General features: G+C 43.3%; 1 protein-coding gene across 2 annotated transcripts in view; it reads right to left on the bottom strand.

Annotated features, from left to right (window-relative positions):
• The window catches only part of LOC109101388, a 57,838-nt gene that overhangs the window by 13,784 nt on the left and 31,954 nt on the right, over positions 1-12,100 (bottom strand). The window lies entirely within an intron of this gene.

Genomic DNA, 12,100 nt, shown 5'->3' on the forward strand with positions numbered 1-12,100 from the left:
TAATAAGGCAGAATAGTTTCTATACTGTAATAAATGCTATGTTAATTAGCACTGGATGTTCATATAGCCTAATTTATTATTACCTGGAGATGACTTCCAAAACACAAATAAACCATATATTATCACAATCATATGTTTGTCTTCATGTTTCCAAACGTTTCTGTTTTTCTGTTTTCATACAGCAATAGCTGGATGCTTTTGTTGATATTAGTGTTTTCCTGGTTCTTCGCGAGACGCCCTCTGGCTTCGAGTATGAATGAAACACACACTGCATGAGTGTTTAGCGCTCCGCAGTGTTCATCTCACCTTATTCTGGGTCCGAATAAAACATCAAATCATGCGCAGACTATCCTGACTCGTTGAGTTTAAATCTATATTTATTCACACCAGCTCTTGAAAACCTCTATGCGAACACACTTGCCTGAAAAAGTACGGCTGAATTTACATGATATTAAAAGTGGGGGGTGTGCCCACGTAATCTACGCCCCTGGTTCAAAGGATGGATTAACAGAGTTTTGAGGAAGTCCCAAAGTTCTAGTAAGTTATTCTTTCTTAGATCGCACCAAGAAAATCACAAAAGCGGAGATTTGGCTTATCTTTAGTTGTTTAAGATCAATTCAGCACCAGTTTTCAGCAGATAGAACATTTTGTATGTTACTTGTGTTTGCGCTGAAAACCGAGGTTGCCTTTTCTGTCTGAGGGAGTCCTGCTTCTGATCTGTTGTTCGGATGACATCTTTTGGGAAAAGCCCTTGTGGTGATTGGTTGGTTGCCTGGTTACGTAGGAGCTTCGGAAGTTTGTCTGATAGAGACTGAGTTTGCAAGACTTTGAAGAGTTCTGGCAGAACCCCCAACTGCTCCCTGGGTGCCGCAGCATAAAACGAATTCATTGCAGCAAAACTAAGGGGGTAAAATTTTTGGTAAATTTTTGGTTAAAAACAAAAAAGACTGATAAGAACAAGGTATAAGTACGGCTGCCCGGACAGACAAATCATGTTGGTGATTCAAGGGTTTATTCGTGTCTGTTTGACAGAGATCCTACATATATCCCCCTTTTTGCTCTGTGGTCCCCAGTGCAAACATCGGCGGGCACTGGAACAAGAGGCAGAGAGAGAGGGGTGCATTGTTTAGGATAGGCGGTATAGGCGTAATCTCAATCAGGTTTGTTGAGTTCTCCGGTTCGGATTCTCGGTCAGTTTTATCATGTCAAAACATGTGCGGGATGCCGGACGTGCATTTGTTGAAAGACTCTTGGATGGCATTCACTCGCTTATGGAGGAGGAAGGCAAATGTCAGAGTCACAACAGACCAAGACCGAATGATTGGCGCTCCAGAGGACAGGAAGTGAGCAAAAGCTTATGAGGCTGTATCAACAGAAGTCAGATCAATAAGTTGCATTCCTTCCTCCTTGATCCTTTCTTCCAGTTCTGGATCGAGGACTAGGGAATGCAGTTTAAAGAAGGCTGATGTTTCGAGTTCGGCCTGATACTCGTTGTCAGTAAGGTGATTCAATGCTAAATCATCAATATGGAGGACCGAGCCCTTAGGGACATTGATCCATAAAGTTTGGTTTGGGCAGGATAATCCACGTGGCAGTGTTGTGTTGATCATAGGTGAGGGTGGCTGGACATGCTGGGGTGTTAAGTAGCCATCGGTTTCCGACAGTTTCGGCTTGTGTTGCCTCAATTTGGTTGACGATGGCTTTTCACAATGATTTACAACATTTTTTTTTTTTTTTTTTAAGGAATCAATCCTAATTTCAAGACCTGTATTTAAAGTTGAGTTAAGGAAGTTCCCTTGTGAGGGGACTAAGGGGAAAGGAAAACATAGAGAGAGAGGAAAAGGGGAAAACACAAAGAGACACAAGGACACACACTGAATGACAGTAAAAACGAGCATCACATGAGTGGGGCAACTCTTCTCTACTAAAGGTTGGTCCTAGCAGCCTGGTGGAGGAGAGTGTTTTAGATGTTGTGTTTAAGAAAGTTAGATATATGTTTTCCTAGAATGACAGAAATTGTTAGCATGGTGTAGAGTGTGGGATTGTCGTCTGTGCCAGTTGATTTGATCTTCCCTATTTTCCTTTCAGTTGGAGCCCTGGTGCCTCTTTATCTGGTTTTGATGAAATGGTTGTTTTGGGGGTTTTGTCTTGCTGCTCTCCCCGCTCTGTCCAAGCATGGCTGCATGGACAGGCGTGTGGACTGTTGCCCAGAACATAACCATACCGCCAACACTAACTGTATGCAATATAATTGTCATAAATATACTTGACAGAAGTGGTCCTGATTGAAGTCTTTATTCTGTCCCCTATGTTCAATAGAATTGTATTAGTTCACTAGTGCATTTCTCTTTTTCCCACTAGGGGTCAGGATCTCTTTTAGTGTTTTTGGGGGTTCTTCTTCGATTATATTTTGCATTCACTATGACTGCGCTCTGTTGGTGATGTGTTGAGGCAGCAGGCAAAAAGTTTGTTACACGCAGTGTGAGAAAATGTCCAGAGGTGTTGACATGCTACACTCCTCTCAGACCCCTTATATCTTTGGGAAGCTTTGACATGCCATAATCTGTAAGTAATAAATGGCCAATTTTTTGTTTTTCTAAAAGTTCTGTTACTTAAGAGGTTATTTTGACTCTTACAAGCAAAAAAAGATGTTTGTGATCTAAGTCAAGCTAATGTTGCTAGCTTCTGTTTGGTATGTGGTTGCACAGTTTTTTCTTATAAGTCAATGTCAGCGCTGTTTTTTACACAACTCAGGTCGTCAAGTTGTACATATAGGTTGTCAAAGTAAAACAAGTAGCTTTTGTTTTTCCTGTGTAGCTTTGACCAAGGCTTGCTGAGTTCATGTTCTATTAAATTTAACTAAAGAGGAAAGACCTGTTATACTTTTACAGAATAGTGAAAAAAGAAACAAATGTATAACTTTCTGCTACAGTAGCAGTAAATAAATTTTGGGATTATAAATATGTCGAACAGTATTTTGAACTGCCTGTCAATCTGTGTACTGAAACTGCAATTGACTGCTGTATATTCTGCAACCACATGGTGGCAAATTGACACAAACTGAATTACTTAAAAATGTAAATCTTGTGATTCTTATATCTTGAATTCTGATCACTTCCAGCATTTAAATCCACAGCAATGTGTCTTGGTTTGTTAAATAATTTATTTTTTATAAAATTTGCTTGTATGTTTACAGTTTTACAAATCAGAAAAGAGAGGTCTTCAGTAAAGGCACTAAGAAGAAAACTGCGTCCTGTCATTCCTGGAGCCACACCTTCTCTTACTGAATGTTTAGCTCGCTGCATAGGCTGAGTAGCCACACACTCAACTGAGGGCAGAAGAGTCTTGGTTGGGCAAAGCTGTAGTACCACACTTTGTTTCCTATGTTGAGCTCCTGGTGAGAGGCCTTTTGGTCGTAGCAGGCTTTACGACATTCCGCGCTTCTTTGGAGTTGTTGAAGCGTGAAGGCGAAAGTTGTTCTCAGGTGCTAATGCAACTCTTCCAGGTACTGGTGAGTGGTATAGGTGGTGACGAGGTTCATGTCACCAGGTTGGTACAGCAGGTGTAGCGGTAGTGTCATTTGTCGCCCAGTCATTATCTCAAATGGGGGTACTCCAGTAGACCGGTGAGGGGTGGCCCTAATAGCCATCAGTACCAGAGAAAGCGTAATATCCCAATCCTTTTGACTGGCGGACACGTACTACTTTAACATGCTGACCACTGTCCTGTTGCCTCGTTCAGCTTGACCTGAAGTGATTGGATGATGGCTTATGTGGAGCTTGGCCTGTATACCCAGGAGTTTCCACACTTCCTGCATGACTTTGGCGGTGAAGTGGGTTCAGAGTTGGCCCTTAAAGGCAGTCTGAACCTTGAGAAGATGTGGTTCATCAAAAGGCAGGCTGTCATTTCCGCTGTATCATTGGGAGCTGGGAGACACTCTACCCACTTTGTGAATTCGCACACCACAGTGAGGAAGTATTTGTGTATCGTGTTGACCGTGGTCGGGGTCCTACCCAATCTATTTGGAGGTCTGACCATGGGAAGGTCATTCCTTTCCATTGCAGTGGTGCTCTGTGGTTTGGATTTGCCGGTAGATCATCAGCGACAAATTGAGGTGAGAGTTCAACGTGGGAGAAGGCGGGGGTTTGCGCGCCAGTGGCGTGCTGGCAGTGGGTTATGGCTGCCACTGATGGGTTGGGTCGGAGGGCAGGAAATGTCCAGGACTCTCCGTGTAATGCATCTGCTTTGGTGAGGGTATCAGTTTGGTTATTGAGATGTTTGTCCCGTCCTGGTTGACCTGAGTGACCTCAGACCTTTTTTTCAATAAACGGTTATGTCGTGTTTTTTTTTAGTGACAATGGCATTGCATGCTTGGAAGAGCTCCTGATGTTTGACAGGCTTGTTGTTAGTTGTCTTGAATCCATTCTGTTCACATCCATCTAGTTAGATGGCATGTGAAGCTTAGACGGGCGTAGTTTGAATCGGTACAGATGAGGAGTTCTTTGATGTTGTGAGATGCAGCAAGTTTTAGAGTGATGAGGATGGCAGCCATTTCTGTATATTGCGATGAGTGAGGGCTTAATTTGAATTGTTGTGATGGGCCAAGGGTCGCTGTTGAGCCAGGTCACACCTGCTCCAACTTTCAAGTTGCCCTGTTGAATGTAAGAGCAGCCGTCGACATATGCTGTGGGCATCCCTTCACACACATTCTCTTTGAAGTATCTGTGGTTTATCAGTTACGGTTGTGAAGGTTCTTTAGGTTCTGCTGCTGTGTGCAGTGTGTCCGTTGAACAGTTTTGGCAGGCTGCTAGCCCATTTCCTAGAGATGATTTGTGGTTTTGGGCATATCTTGCCTCGACATCCCGTACTTGGAGCGTCATTAGCCAAGTAGCTATGCGTGCGTTGGTTACCACACCATACCTGATTCATTGGCTGTTGAGGAAGGTGACTAGCTGGTAACATGTTTCAATGATAACACTCTGAGCTCCAATGTAGTTTGGAGAAAAACACTGGATGGCCCACATAGTGAAAAGCTAAGCTTTTTTGCAGTCTGAGTATTTGCATTCTGGGGGAAGCAGCGTTTTGCTGACATAAGACCACCTGTCTGTCTTTTGTCGTGGAGCTGGTACAGGCCTGCACTGAGGCAATGATTGGAGATTCCAGCCTCTAGGTAGAATTCCTTTCCTGGGTCTGGGTCGGCCAGGCATGGGGTGGAGCACAGGCATTGTTTGAGCTTGCTCATAGCGGTGTCCTGGCCTTTCGACCAAACAAAGGGCTCGTCCTTTCTCAGGAGGGAGGTTAGTGGTCGTGCGACGTCAGCATAGTTTTCAGTGAATCTTGATTAATTACAAACTCCCAGAAAGCTTCGTAGTTCAGAAATTTTAGTGGGTGTCGATTTTTCACTCCTGCCATTGCCAGCTGGTTCAGGACATGATTGATTTCTTTGAGGTGGTCTGCCACATTTGAGCTTTTCAGAAGAACAACATAACCCACGTAAACGAGGTTGCCTTTCGTTCTGCCATCAGGGCATGCTTTGTTCAGGAAGATGTTGTATTCTACTGTTGAGTTGGCATAGCCAAAGGGGCACCGTGTGAAGGTGTATTGGCGATTGCCAGCTTGTGTTGGTCATGAGGGTGGACAGGGATTGTCCAAAATCCTGAGGTGACATCCAGCGTGGAAAGGTTTGTTGAGCCTTTGATTTTGGGAATCTCTTGGTCTAACTGAGTCATAGGCCATCGTGATAAATGTACTTGCTGGTTTAATGGTGGGCCGCCATTTGCCATTGGGCTTTAGAACCGGCCATATCAGGGCAGAGTACATGGGGTGGATGACCCCATTTTCCAACATGGAGTTTATGATGTCTCATATGATGCTATTGGAATCGTGTAATGTTGCACAAATGTGGGTGGCGCATTTGGGCTTGTTTGGATGCGCACTGTGTCGATGTCGGTCAGGCCAGTCCTTTGCGAAGGAGTCCTTGTACTTGTACAGAACCTTGAGTCCTTGCCGGTATGCTCCCTTGCGGAGGGCATCCGCCTCACTCAGGATCTGTTAGATTTGTGCATTGAACCCAACATACAGTTCCTCCATTGAGTCATTTGAGGGGCTCTGGGCCTTGATGGTCACATGTGCAGGTGATTCTGTCATGGGTTTTATTGAGACAGCATAGACTGCAAGGTGAGTGTCATCTGTTAGTTCTGATTGGCAGACGCTTTCTCTGGACACTGGCAGAATAGAATTAATGGCAATGATTTCATGTGGTCTTGTGAATGTTATGGTATCATTGTATTCGTCTGACATTAGTTGGGCTGGTATGGGGCCAATGACAAGTACCGTTAGCTCAAAGTTGTGGACCGCCTGGTTGATAAACCATTCCAGGTGACTTGCTTTGGAATGTTGATGTCTTTGGCTGTACAGTTGTTGACCAACACATACATAGCAAGAGATGACACTTCAATTAGAGGTGTGGCTTCAAAGGTCAGTCCTAGTCTTAGGCAGGTCCTTGAAGGTTGGAAGAAGCCTAGCTTAATGTTGAGAGTTTGGCCAGGTCGCATGTTGAGGCGGACGCTGACAACCTTGCTGTAGGCAGGTCTTGTAGCTTCTTGCTCATTGATCATGGAGCATACATCTGGTATTGTTTGACCAGATCGAAGGTTCTTGAGGTTGACTGTAGTGGTCAGTTGGTGCGACAGGGGAGCCCATACGATGTAGTTCACAATGTCCACATAGGCAGTGAGTCGGACCATGATGTCTGCTCCAATGTAAATGTCATGAGGTAGGTTGGGGACAACGAGGAAGTAGTGACTCAGGTGTCTGTTGTTCCATCGTATGTCCACAACGCAGATGATCTTGGAGGTAGCCATAGTTGTCGACAAGGGGCTGAGAGGGAAGTGGCTGTGTTTTTTGAGACATGTGGGAGGCTCTGCGGTCTTTCCTTTAATGCTCTGAAAAGCTTCAGACTGATAGCCGAGTTCTCCGCCCACAGGGCTAGTGCTGCATCGGACACTGACATGTTGTGGACATTTATGGCAGTCATGATTTGAAGAGGGCCTGAGTCAGAGTCAGGCGCCTGCAGCGAGCAGAGGAGAGGGTCCAGGTTGTTGCTGCTTGGAGTTTAGCTTGACCCCCTGGCCCTGGCTTTGACACTGCATCATCGGTCAGTGAGTTGGCTGTGGTGTCTGTGGCTTGACACTGCCTTTCCAGTCAGTAGACTCCAACGAGTCACAGAGGCTCGCGGACTTGTGTCCATATCTTTAGGGGGAAGTCATGGCCTAGTGTTTAGAGAGTTTGACTCCTAACCCTAAGGTTGTGGGTTCGAGTCTCGGGCCAGCATTACCACGACTGAGGTGCCCTTGAGCAAGGCACCGAACCCCCAACTGCTCCCCGGGCACCCCAGCATAAATGGCTGCCCACTGCTCCCGGGTGTGTGTTCACGGTGTGTATGTGTTCACTGCTGTTTGTATGCACTTTGGATGGGTTTAAATGCAGAGCACCAATTCTGAGTATGGGTCACCATACTTGGCTGCATGTCACGTCACTCACTCACTTTAGATGCTTGAAATCTAAGGGTTCAAAGCAATTAAGCAGGTCTTTCCAATGAGGAGTGGATACATGTTGAGTGGTGAGCAATAGACTGGGTGAACGAGGTCTGTTGGTCCCACAGTTAGGTAAATTGGGGCCACATGATTTAGTTGTAGGCCCGTGTGGGAATATGCTTGATGGTTCAGCTTGCACCTTTCGTAGTCTGAGGGTGCTATTAGACCTTGTTCTTTCTTGGACTTCTTCAAGGAGTTTAGGACATTAGGGTGATGTCGGCTCCTGTGTCGAGAAGGGCTTTAATTTTGTGTCGTTCAGTGATGATGGAGAGGTAAAACTTTCTTGCTATACCTTTCTCAATGAGGTTGCCCAGGAGTTGAGGGACTGGAGTTTGGGATGAGACAGGTAGGATGTCAGGACTGATCTGGTGCTCTTCGGAGGAGTGGCAGATGACCAAGACAGCACTTTCAGGAACTTGAGTGGTTTCATCAGCAGGTGTTTGTTCGGACGCTGCTGTGATTTGACGCATCAGGTGTTGGGTCAGTTTCTGACTGTTTCAGGTTGGTCAGGTAGGTCTTCTTGTCTGTCTGAAGTTATGAAGGTTACGGTTTTCTGAGAGTGAGATGAAGAAGTGCTGTTCTCTGTGGTTTGTTGGGTCAAGTGGTCGTTGCCTTCTCGTCCAGCTGCTAGTCAGGCTGAATCTGGTTTGTCTTTTCCCACTTCCAAACCTCCTCCTTGCATTGGAAGAACTCTTTCATCTTCATCAGTTCTTGTGAGTCGAAACACAGTGATGTCCTTTTGTTCTTGCGTGGATTCAGTAGTGAGCTTGGTCAGCTTGGAATCTCTGTGAGTTTTTCCATTGATTCTTTGGGCTGGTTGCTCCAGGGTGTGTTTGTCGTTTTCCCTTGGAGGTTTTATTGGATTCCCATGAGTTTTTCCCTCTTGAGTTTCCAAATGAGCTTGGTTGATTCCACAATCTCTCCCATCGATTCTCATGAGGTCTGGATTGGTCCCATGACTTTTCCCACTGACGTTCAGGTGAATGTTGTCGTCCACATGGTCCATCCCAGCGGTTGTTCCTCTGTTTAAGTCAGGTACCAGCATGGGAGTCCTGTTCTCTGTTGGACGAGGGTGTGTTCCACTCTTTGGGTGGCAGCTTGGAATGGTCTTGATGTTGGGCGCCCTCTAGAGCCAGATCTTGACTTTGAGTGTTGAAGTCAAGAACTGCTGGGGTTTTGGCGTCCTTTTCTGAGGCCATCTTTTGTTTGCCGTAGGCTTTCTGCACCAGGTCTCGCAACTGCAGAGCATTCATTGTTTGAGGGCATGTGAGAACACCAAGATGGTGGCTTACTCCTGGATGGAGGTTTCTTAGGAAAATTCTATATGAATTTTGGACGGTTTTGAAGTTTACTTTGGAACTCGCAATGAACCTGACATGGAAGAAAAAGTATGCTCATCTGAGTCGGCTGTAGTAGGCGTGAGGAGATTCATGATGATCTAGACATCTAGATGGTGATCTAGAACCTAGACTGACACAGACATTGAAGAGGAGAAAACAAAAAGCAAAACAGAGGTGTAAGTGTGCAATGTCAAGTGTGTGTTGATGTTGAATGTGTTATGGGCAGGTGAGTGTAGTTCTCAGTGACTTTGATCCTCTGGTGGGCATGCTTCTAATTTGTAGTCTCTGTGGGGGGACAATTAGTAAGCACACACAAGTAGCTAGAGAACAGAGGGAGAAAAGAGTAACAAACAAAGCAAGGGTGTAGTAATTGGCTGCTTCCACTTTTCCTATAAGAGAAACTTTTTTTTCTTTTTTTCAAAGGGAGACAGTTGGCTAATGATAAGAAGAGAGAGAGAGAGAGAGAGATAAGACCAAAATAGAACAAAATACCCTTTTCTGGTTTCAGAATGAGTACAATTAATTATTTTTTTTTGTTAACTTTGATGTAGAAGGATGTTTCTAAACTGGTGCTTGGAAATTGGGATTTCTAAATACTAATCTAATCAATCATATTGTTGAAGTAAGGAAACCCAACCCTAATTAACTACAAATTAAATTAGAATTTCAAATCCAAAATTAGTTAAATTAGAAATATCTACTTGTGTCATTAAAATTATAAGAGCAGGTATAGTTGAATTCATCACAATGTATCATTAAATTAATGAGGACGAGAACCATAATTAATTGTTAATAAAACAACAGCATTTAAACTGATAATAGTAAACAAGCTGAAGGGGGAAAGGACAACCTTTAAACAAACGTGATTATAACTAACTGTGAGATTACCAATCTTGATGGTTGGTTAAAATAGAGTACAGTAAGGTTTATTAAATTTGCAACTGTCAGTGTTCTTTTCAATGGGAGGAGAGGAGAACAAAGATAAGATGAAAGTGTAAAAGAGAGATGAGGTGAAAGAAACCCACTAGTGTGAGTTCAGATACAAAAGCTTCACTTCAACACTGCCAAACATTGCATTCAAGATCACCAAAATGCTATGTGCTAACTGCTTGCCTTCAATACTATTTGCTTTGCATATGCTTCAATGGAAAAGCGTAAGCTTCAGTTAGCTTAGCTCATGCTAGGCTATTTGTTTACAAAACAGCTTGAAAATGGTGCTGGTGGACTGGCTTGCACCAGAAAGTTAACCCAGAAAAGGTTTCTTAGGACTTCTGGGTTACGGCTGTTACCATGGCAACGTACACTGCAATAAGCTAGCATGTGCTACACACAGTCTGTGCTTATACACAGTTTTAAGTATGTCACGAGATGTCAGCGCATCTCGCACCGAACAACCAAAAAGCACTCTTTAGATTCTTATATTTTATAGCGCTGAACAATCTCAACTCTTTAGAGTGAGGTAAATTAATCTACATGTTTTCTGCAATTAATACAATAATGTTAGATCCCAGCGGATCATCACTTTAAGTCTGTTTATAGTTACGAAATCATGTGGATTTAACCACAATTCTACTTGATCAAGATTTCACAATTCTCCCATAAAATAACGTTTGGACACTCTCTCTGAGCACCGCAATCTGGCATGCCACAATAAAGTATACAGTAACACCACAAACTCTGTTTCTATGTCTCTTAATCTATCCTCCGGATAAAAATAGAACAAATACACAATATCTTGGTGTTAGGAATTATAAGTCAAATTCTGCTCGCTGCAGTCTCCACCAAAAATTGTAAGGAATTCTCTTATTTTAGCTCAGGTTTTCTGGGGAAAATAAAATCTGAGGATTCAAAGTCAACCTGATTAAACTGATTCCAAATTTGATAATTTATACTTTATAAACCGTTCGTCCTGCGAGAACATTAACATCAGTATAACTTACCAATTTTCTTATTTGTACTACCCCTGGCCAAAGGTTAATACATGCTTGTGATAATTTATAAGCTACGAGCTAGGTAACCAGATCTGGGCAAAGTTTTAACTAAATTCACGACACAGACAATAATTCTTATAATGAAACAATTTATTTGAGCTACTCTAAGGACAGAGACTAAACTAATGAAAACACACACACACACACACACACACACACACACAGTTCTGAAGATGAGAGTACAGAGTTTGCATGAAGTCCCAAAGATCTATTAAGTTATTCGTTCTTAGATTGCACCAAGAAAATCACAAAAGCATTGATTTGTCTTATCTGCTTAAGATCAATTTGCACCAGTTCAGCAAGAGATAAAGTTGTTTGTTTACTTGCGTTTTGAGCTGAGAGGAGTTGGAGTTTTGCCTGCTGGCTCATCTCAGGGAATCCCAGCATCTCTGATTGGTTGCAGAACTGTCATTTGAATGACGAACTTTGTTACACTGGTGCTAAAACCCGGGACCTAGGGATAGGGACAGGTTTAGAGGTAGAGGGAAGAGAGAGAGTGTAACAAAGTTCATAGTAGGAAGAAGGAAGTGACCAGGGCTGGCACTGGAGACTCAGTTGATTTATTCACCAGTTTACACAAAACAAAACTAGCGCATCCAGCACGTTCACAAAACAATAAAGACAATCTTTCAATTTCTTTCAGCTTTCTTCAGGCAGAGCAGTGTCCAAGTCTCTATCCATCTCTCTCTGCCCCCATATTCTCCAGCCTCCCTTTTAACCGGTCTCTCCAGGCCAATTACTGCAATCAGACACAGGTGTTCATCATTTTGCACTTAACCCATTTACTCACCGCTCGTCTCCTGACCTTCTTTCCCGCTGCAGACTTCGCTGAACCACGCCCCCTCGCCACAGTGTCCTGACCTTCTTCTATTAAAAAATTGTTATAAAGCATTGATTAAACTACATACATTGATTAAACTTCAACTTCATAGGTTACAAAAAAACACATCAAGCATATATAAGACATCAAAAATATTATTTGTGAATATAGTTGCCCTCTTTATAGTTATTTACCCTTATTATTGTCTTTTTGAAATTGTCTAAGTTCTATGTTCCTTTGTCTTGTTCTTTGTTCTGTTGTTTATTAGATTTTTATGTATGCTGAAGCCAGTAACAAGACAACACTGAAGTACTGCTTTCTCAGTACTTGCAGAGCCAGGAGGTGTTTTTTTTT

Source organism: Cyprinus carpio, unplaced genomic scaffold (genome assembly GCF_018340385.1).
Source record: "Cyprinus carpio isolate SPL01 unplaced genomic scaffold, ASM1834038v1 S000006497, whole genome shotgun sequence".
NCBI lineage: Eukaryota > Metazoa > Chordata > Actinopteri > Cypriniformes > Cyprinidae > Cyprinus > Cyprinus carpio.